Raw genomic sequence first — 9,515 nt, 5'->3', positions numbered from 1 at the left:
TGTTGGCCGTCGAATGGCGCTAGCTGCGCAGCATTTGTGCACCGCCGCCGTCAGTGTCAGCCAGTTTGCCGTGGCATACGGAGCTCCATCGCAGTCTTTAACACTGGTAACATGCCGCGACAGCGTGGACGTGAACCGTACGTGCAGTTGACGGACTTTGAGCGAGGGCGTATAGTGGGCATGCGGGAGGCCGGGTGGACGTACCGCCGAATTGCTCAACACGTGGGGCGTGAGGTCTCCACAGTACATCGATGTTGTCGCCAGTGGTCGGCGGAAGGTGCACGTGCCCGTCGACCTGGGACCGGACCGCAGCGACGCACGGATGCACGCCAAGACCGTAGGATCCTACGCAGTGCCGTAGGGGACCGCACCGCCACTTCCCAGCAAATTAGGGACACTGTTGCTCCTGGGGTATCGGCGAGGACCATTCGCAACCGTCTCCATGAAGCTGGGCTACGGTCCCGCACACCGTTAGGCCGTCTTCCGTTCACGCCCAAACATCGTGCAGCCCGCCTCCAGTGGTGTCGCGACAGGCGTGAATGGAGGGACGAATGGAGACGTGTCGTCTTCAGCGATGAGAGTCGCTTCTGCCTTGGTGCCAATGATGGTCGTATGCGTGTTTGGCGCCGTGCCGGTGAGCGCCACAATCAGGACTGCATACGACTGAGGCACACAGGGCCAACACCCGGCATCATGGTGTGGGGAGCGATCTCCTACACTGGCCGTACACCACTGGTGATCGTCGAGGGGACACTGAATAGTGCACGGTACATCCAAACCGTCATCGAACCCATCGTTCTACCATTCCTAGACCGGCAAGGGAACTTGCTGTTCCAACAGGACAATGCACGTCCGCATGTATCCCGTGCCACCCAACGTGCTCTAGAAGGTGTAAGTCAACTACCCTGGCCAGCAAGATCTCCGGATCTGTCCCCCATTGAGCATGTTTGGGACTGGATGAAGCGTCGTCTCACGCGTTCTGCACGTCCAGCACGAACGCTGGTCCAACTGAGGCGCCAGGTGGAAATGGCATGGCAAGCCGTTCCACAGGACTACATCCAGCATCTCTACGATCGTCTCCATGGGAGAATAGCAGCCTGCATTGCTGCGAAAGGTGGATATACACTGTACTAGTGCCGACATTGTGCATGCTCTGTTGCCTGTGTCTATGTGCCTGTGGTTCTGTCAGTGTGATCATGTGATGTATCTGACCCCAGGAATGTGTCAATAAAGTTTCCCCTTCCTGGGACAATGAATTCACGGTGTTCTTATTTCAATTTCCAGGAGTGTATTTACATTGATAATTCTTGGAATCTGCTTGAATGAGCGCAATGGATATCTGAAAAATCGTACAGAACGTTTTTTACCTGTATGAGCCCAGTGAGAATCTGAAAATTCGCATAGAACATTTTCCTCTATGTGTCACAGCAAGTAACCAATTTCACACTGCAGTATTGTGTTCTAAAAGTTTAGTAATGCTTTTCACTAAATAGAGTATGTATAACTAAAAAGTTACGTCATTGTTCATGAAGCATATACTAATGAAATACGTTTTTTGCTACTCGTGGTATGAATTAGACAGCTATCGGAGAGTTTTCATATCTCATGCACGTTCCGGTTCTGTGACGATGTTCTGGTTTTCTTCTGGAAGTATACTCGATGTGATTCCTGCACACGGCAACAGCAAAAATTAAGGTATTTTATCTGAGTACAGGCATGTGAAAGAACTTTCAAATAAACGTGTCGTGCTAATAAAAAATATAAAAAGAACTATAGAAAAGAAAAATCTAGTACACCAATTTCGTTGAACCACTACGCATTCCACATTCTCGTCTTCTGACTTACCGAGTTTCCTCAAGGCTGCATCCACGGGAAATTAAGAAAGGTGTAATTATTACGTTATTACAACAATTATTATAATTAATTATGATTATTCTAGCACATCAGTATCGCATGCGAAGATGGACAGTATGAAATAGAGCTGATTAATAACGTAGTTTCGTAGGCAAACCCATAAAGTTCACTTGACAGAGGACGCTGTGAAACATTCAAACGTAAGAGCAGTCATTGTTCTGAGATGAAACAGCTGGCAGAGGTACAGCAGAGCGTAGCTACGGAAGTATCTTCGTGTCCCAGAAAAACTGAAGAGAAAGCCGCGACTTTTCTGCCACTGTTAAACGATTTTCAGTGTATTCTGAATATCGTATCTCAATTTTCGACCTGGACAGAGAAAGGTAGAGGCCTGCGCGATAAAATGATGCTCTCCGCATCTAGAAGTCCCTTATCCGTATCAAGTCTATGATGCGTATACCCGTCGCGGATATTAAAGTTTGGTAAGCCGCTTTAAGCCGACCGGTACGGCGCAGTTCTGACGACAGGGTTGAGCCTGGCTAGAATTATCGTCTGCTGAACTCCACACTCAGCTGTGAAGCTTAACTGCGGATTAACGGCTGAACATATTTCAATGTCGTATCTAAATTTCTTTCTGCATCTATGAGTGGCAAGAAACATTTTATCCATCATTTATTTTTAAGGCCTTTCGTTGACAAAAAATTCCGTACAAGTATTTTTTAAAGATTTTACGGGCGAACACCGTAATTTACGTTTCTTATGATGAGGACGTAGAGGATTATCATGACCATATGCAACATATCCTATCATATTCTCGATATGTTCTGCAAATTATAGCATCCTGTTGTAATTACTGAAACTGGTATTATGAAATCTTCTGTAGAACATTTCCATGACATTGCGAAGTAAGCTGGAGTCATGGTACAACTTCTCATTTGTTGCATGTTGTTAAACGTTAGCCTCAAAATTCGTTTCTTAGGTATACTCAATTCATCAGAATGTTACACCATTCCAACGCGCTACACTTCTGATTGTGACAAGCACTGTATTGTGTACTTTTCAATACGTGCAGTCCCAGGAGGTATAGTCAGTATTCAGGGATGTGACAGGAGCGATCATTCGAAGCAAAAAGTTCTAGTAAACATGAGGTCCAAGACGCATACCTTAAGGACCATGAGCACTTTTCCATCTTCGATGTAGCACAACAAATCTCTTCTACTGCAAGGTCTTTGCTTTCGACATTTTGATACTTGATAGTATGGAACAAAACAAGAAAAAAGTCCAGTAAACATGGACTCCCAAGTGCACACCTTAAGAGCACTTGTTCATCTACTGAACAAGTGCTCACAGCTATAAAGTTACACATTTTAAAGCCCATATTTACAAAACAATTTTTTCTAGTTTTGGTCTATATCACCTCCTCCCAAAATATGGAAAAGAAAGGGCTTGCAATAGAAGAGATTTGTTCCACAGCATCAAAGATGAAGAAGTGCTCACAGCTTTTAAGGTATGCATTTTAGAGTTCATGTTTACTACACATATTATCCTTGTTTTTGTGTTAGAAATCTTACCTCAAAGCCTGCTTCGAATGATCCTTCTTGTCATATCCCTGAATACTGACCACTCTTCCTGGGACACCCTCTTTATTTGACAGAAACGCTGATAGATTCACCGATTTTATATCGAAAACTAATCATGTCGTATGTGATACACAAAGAGGAGCCAGACTGTGAAGTGAAAATTCCAAAGAATAGGGTTAGTTAGTTAGTTACATGTTCCACAGATCATTTGAACGACCGTTTTATCGAAATGATGTGAACGAGTCAGTTTAGAGGATATGTATACATGATTAGTGCTAAGGTTAATGAACACTTTATTTTTTAGTCCTACTCTTTTTATGTTGTTAGTCAAATGATCAAAGTTTTTGTTGCTGCATACTGAACTCCTTTCTGAGACACTGACAGCTTTAATAATGGGTAATAATTTCATTTTTTCTTCTTGTGTTGTAGGTATGGGTATCGCTGATCTTCTCAAATTGTAGCGGACTATTTATGACAAATTTCATTCGCGAATGTATCCAGAGTATCCTTAAATAGTCTACGTATCTCTTTGCGGCAGCTTATTATTGCAGATAACCGCATCAGCGTAAGCTTTCATCAGCGAAGTAACTGTTACTACACATATCAAAGGATACGTCCGAGGCTGTTGGCATTAGCGAGGACCTGTTTTTCCTTTTGTACATTTCAGCAGTGTTCCAGATTTCAGGTAATATACCTATACCCCACACTTAAATCTCAACATTTTATCACATTCCACCTCTTTCAGTATAATTCTTGTCAAAACCAATATAACTCTTTCCTAGTGTTCAGCTACTAAATTCTCTGTGCAGCTACAAAGGAGGAATACTGTAGTAATCAAAAAATAATGTCCGAGTGTACAGCTTCACCAGAACACACTGCGAGGCCTAATTTTGTGGCACCTCGAGAACAATGTTACAACAACGTGTTGTACCTTTCTCTCCCGGGCGCCGTCCAGGAATTCACTGGTCTACACAGACACGACTCACGAACCGCCTTCACAGCTTTCGTTCAGTCAGAATGTCTCTCCTGTTTTGCAGATTTCGCAGCACCTCTTGCTCTTATAGTACTCGTGGAGTAACACCGGACGCGTTTTCTAACAGAATAGAGTCTGATCAAGGTACGGACGGCTGTGTGAGTTCAAACGTTCCAACCTTTCGGAGAGAGACAGAGTATATATGTGCTCAGATACACTGTCAATGATATTATTGTCAAGTGAAAACTGCTAAGACGCTCTAAGTCCTAATACAGTTCTGAGAAACTTAAGAAATTAAACGATACGGGCCGCTGATACCTAAAGCGTAATATCCGAACTAATGAGACACTTTGTCAGCTACTGCAGAGACTTACGTTGCAGATCACATTCAAGCATCAGTGACTAAATGGGCAATCGCAATTTCAAAACCGTTTACTCAGGGTTGCTAGAACGAAATAATTTTTATAGTATTAAGTATTTCCATGCCAACGGCCTTGCCGCAGTGGTAACACCTGTTCCCGTCAGATGAGCCAACTTAAGCGCTGTCGGACTGGGCTAGCACTTGGATGGGCAACCATCCGATCTGCCGAGCACTATTGGCATGCGGGGTGCACTCAGCCCTTGTGAGGCAAACTGAGGAGCTACTTGATAGAGAAGTAGCGGCTCCGGTCTCGTAAACTGACATACTGCCGGAAGAGAGGTGTGCTGACCACATGCTCCTCCATGTCCGTATCCAGTGACGCCTGTGGTCCGAGGATGACACGGCGGCCGGTCGGTACCGTTTGGCCTTCATGGCCTGTTCGGTAGAAATTTAGTTTTTAAGTATTTCTATAGGTGACCGTTACAGAAACTGATGATAATGTAAAGGTTTTTGATGAAAGTGACCCGTGCACTGTTTCGATATCAGAAGTGCGGTATAGCCTCGTTGGCAGTAGCTAAGCAACCGCGTCAACGGTGGCCCGGATGACTCCGCTCTCAGCCGTTGACCACTGATAACTGGACGCTGGACACCCAAGTAGAAGTGCTGGCCATTACGTGGGACATGGACGCTATGAGCAACTGTCGAAATCGAGTATCAGAACGAGCGAGTCAGGGTTACTAATTTATCAATTTACATGCCCTAGAAGTACATCTCTTGGATTTTGTGGAAAGTGCCATTGGAGCTTGGTCTGTTAGCTGTGTCCATAGAAAATATGGACGAAATAGAATCGTTGAGGCGAATGGATTTGTATATGTTTAGACTATATGAATTTTTTTGGAAGCTATTCGCCGTTCCGTCGGGCTCTTCATGCTGTGTGCTTTAGGTCTAAGTTAACTTTGGTTTTATTTAGTGAGTTTACCACTTGGCCTACCTTACTATTACTTCTGTCCATTAGGTTTGACCTTGGTGCCTAATTTATAAATATTATTTTTCCTTCCTTAAAGCAACTGATTTTGGTACTAAAGATTAATTTCATCGAAGTCTTGAGGGTATCCTTGTTTAAATTGCATTTATGCATTCATTTATGAAACTAGCATGAGTTATCTCAATTTAAAATAAAGCTGTGTAGATTTCTCTCTGCTCTTTGGCCGAGATTTGCATTTTATTTGATTATTTATGGGCGGTCAGGTAATATTTCCATGGTCTACATTTCACCTTGTTTTATAATCGTTCCTTGCCTGTTCTGATTTCCTGTTATTGCAGCTGTTAACTGAGCCGCTAATTTGATGTTTTATACATATTTTCGAGAGTGAGGGTCCATTAAAATGTTTTTGTCCGCTTTAGTAGTGACTCAATTCAAACTGTGCTCTGCTGGATTTGTCTCAAGTGAGGACAAGTTTACACTGTCCTACCATTTGCAATTGAACGTAAACTTCAGATGTTAAATACTTACGTGTCATTTACACGAACTCGTAAATTTCACATGCGGAAAGAAATTTCTAACAACTGCTTGGAGAATTCTTTTATTTAGCAGATGAGTCTTTTTTGTGGATAAAGTGTTAAGTTTCTGTGGCCTGGCGCCTTACGACTCCCAGCTCCACTCTCGCTACTATCTTTGACTGTCAATGTTAAGAAACGTTTCTAGAACCTATCAGTCAGAATGGTCTGAAATACGACGCTAGCTAGTGTTTTTTTTTTAAAGAAAACAAAACAGTATGTGGACTGAGAGCTACTATTCATAGAAACGAATGCGCAATCGCTCTTAGAGCACTCCAAAATGTCATTATTGGTCTTTGTAGTAGCGGAAGAAATCGGCTTCCTACGAGACAAGAAGTGTTCGTCAACATACTTGGCTACACGCTCGCGAGTGTAAAATGTGAAAACAGAAGACTGATAAAAATTTCAGAGGAACCTTCAAGATAAATGTTGTGGTATGGAGTCATAACGACGCCACACGCTGTTTACTAATTGTCTTATCTGCACCGACCTAGGGTCATAAAAACAAAAGTGACCCGTAAAATGTTTGTAAGTTTGACATGAAATACGTACTAAATATATGTTATTCTAATAACTCATCACAAATATGCTGGAAATGACCACATCTATAATTACACTGGTGTTGTAAACATACGGATGAAAATCATTTTCTCATGATGTGTCATTCCACGTAACGTAACTCCACGAAATTTGGATCGTACATAGATAAATATTTTTTTAAACATTATTTATTGTGCACAAGTGGTACAAAGCTGTATCACTTTTCAAAATAATCTCCCCCACGCTCAATGCAAGTCATCCAGCGCTTACGAAGTGCATAGATTGTTTCAGTGATTTTTGTCATTATGTTGCTAAGATTCAGTCCAGCAAGCAACAATATACGTTCTTTTAACTCCCGCATCAGACTGCCGAGATCGCTGTCTTGTAGTGGTCTCCTCGGATGGTGTGAGGGTACTAGTGGTGGGGGTGAGACAGTCTCCGGCGCTGTCGGAACTGGCCGGTGCGCTGTCGCTGCACCCAAGGGTGCAATTGCCAGGAACTGATCGAGCTACAATTGATACTCCACCTTCCGGCTCGCTTCAGAGCCGGAGTTTGCTGCAGCTACTGTCGTAATAGCTTTTTGTCGCCTCTGGTCACCTACCAGCCTCTGTAGTTGCCGGTATTTCCCGTTGCAGACTGCGAAGGTGAGGGAAGTTTTCTCGTCTTTTGGCAGAGTTTCGTAAAGTGTGGGCCTACGCACTTAACATTTTCTTTAGGCTTCTCACCGCAATTTTTGGTCATATGGTTATATCCGTAGCATCGGTGGCACTGTCCAGGACACTCGGGTTTATTTTGCTTCTCTGACTCTGAAGCGCAATACGTAATTTTGAAAATTCTTTGCGCCTCTTCATTGTTGACTAGTGCAGCTTTGTGATTTGCTTCTTTCTTGCGCCCTCCTGTGCGTTTCTCGGATCAGGAGGATTCATGAAATGATATACCCCTATTACATTGCAGCCCTCCTCTACTAGCGCAACATGGATGTTTAGTGGATCCTTATCTATTGCGAAGTCTTTGATGACCACCCGTAGTGCTTGCTTAGGCTCCAAGGAGTAAGGGTGGAACATGTCTTGTTTTCTCAGCTCTTCCTTTACCTTGTGGTAATCTTCTATAGGTTATGGTCTTAGGGCAGCATGCCGTTGTTAACCTGCCTTTTATACGATCTGCAAGTCTTTGACTAGCCCATAACTTCCCTGGGTGAGATAAACGCTGAACGGCGATACTTCCTCCTCCTTTTTCCTGCTGTCTACCAACATACCGCTTTCGCTTTCCGCTTCTTCGCGTTTCGGAGCAGAAAACGAGTTACCGGACTGCACACTGACGACTACTTTCTGTACTCTTTCCGTACATTCTGTGTTCTTCACGCTGTCGTCTAAGATTAGTCTTCCATCTTCAGAGCTGTCCTCCTCCTCTCGCAGCTACTGTAGCCTTGCCCTGTCTGTTGTGACTTTTGTCTGTGCACTCTGCCTAAGACTACGAAGGCCTGTGACAGAAGATTCCCTCGTTGAATGAGCCATGCTTTCCGTCTGACTTTTTGTGATGCCATCATGGGACACTGGTTCACGCTTCATTCTTGTCTCCATACGGCAAGTACTGTGGGTATTGGAAGGTACCCTGTACCACTACTACTGATTTCCGTTTCTGTTCCAATCACAGAGGGAGGGAAATACGACAATCTATATGCCTCCCTATGAGCCCTAATTTCTCGAGTCTTATCTTCGTGGTCCTTACATGAAATGGATGTTGGTGGCAGTAAAATCATTCTGCAGTCAGCTTTAAATTCCGGTTCTCTAAATTTTCTGAAGAGCGTTCCTCGAAAAGAACATAGCCTTCCCTCCAGGGCTTCCCATTTGAGTTCCCGAAACATCTCCATAGTACCTGCAAGTTGATCGAACCCACTGGAAACAAATCTGGCAGCCTCTGAACTGCTTCAATGTTATCCTTTAATCCGACCTGGAACAAATCCGAAACACGAGAGCAGTACTCAAGAATAGGCCGCAGCAGCGTCCTGTATGCGGTCTCCTTTACAAATGAACCATACTTTTCCAAAACTCTTCCAATAAACCAAGTTGACCATGCGCCTTCCCTACCACCATCTTCACAATGCTCGTTTCATTTCATATCGCTCTACAACTTTACGCCCAAATATTTAAACGACTTGGCTGTGTCAAGCAGAGCAGTACTAATACTGTATTCGAACATTGCGAGTTCTTTTCTCCCACTCAACCGCATTAACCGACATTTTTCTACGTTTATAGCCAGTTGCCATTCATCAAACCAACTAGAAATTTTGTCCAAGTCATCGTGTTATCAACATACAGTCACATCGACACCTTACCGTATACAATAGCATCGTCAGCTAACAACCGCAGATTGCTGCCCACCCTGTCCGCAGCAACTGTCTTATCACTCTTCCCTGGGGAACTCCTGACGATACCCTTGTCTCTAATGAACACTGGCCGCAGAGGATAACACGTTTTGACACTGTACCACACAAGCGGCTAGTAGTGAAATTGCGTGCTTATGGAATATCGTCTCAGTTATGTGACTGAATTTGCGATTTCCTGTCAGAGAGGTCACAGTTCGTATAATCGACGGAAAGTCGTCGAGTAAAACAGAAGTGATTTCTGGCGTTCCCCAAGGTAGTGTTATAGGC

Source organism: Schistocerca nitens, chromosome 6, assembly GCF_023898315.1.
Source record: "Schistocerca nitens isolate TAMUIC-IGC-003100 chromosome 6, iqSchNite1.1, whole genome shotgun sequence".
Taxonomy (NCBI): Eukaryota; Metazoa; Arthropoda; class Insecta; order Orthoptera; family Acrididae; genus Schistocerca; species Schistocerca nitens.
This window is presented reverse-complemented; position numbering follows the sequence as displayed.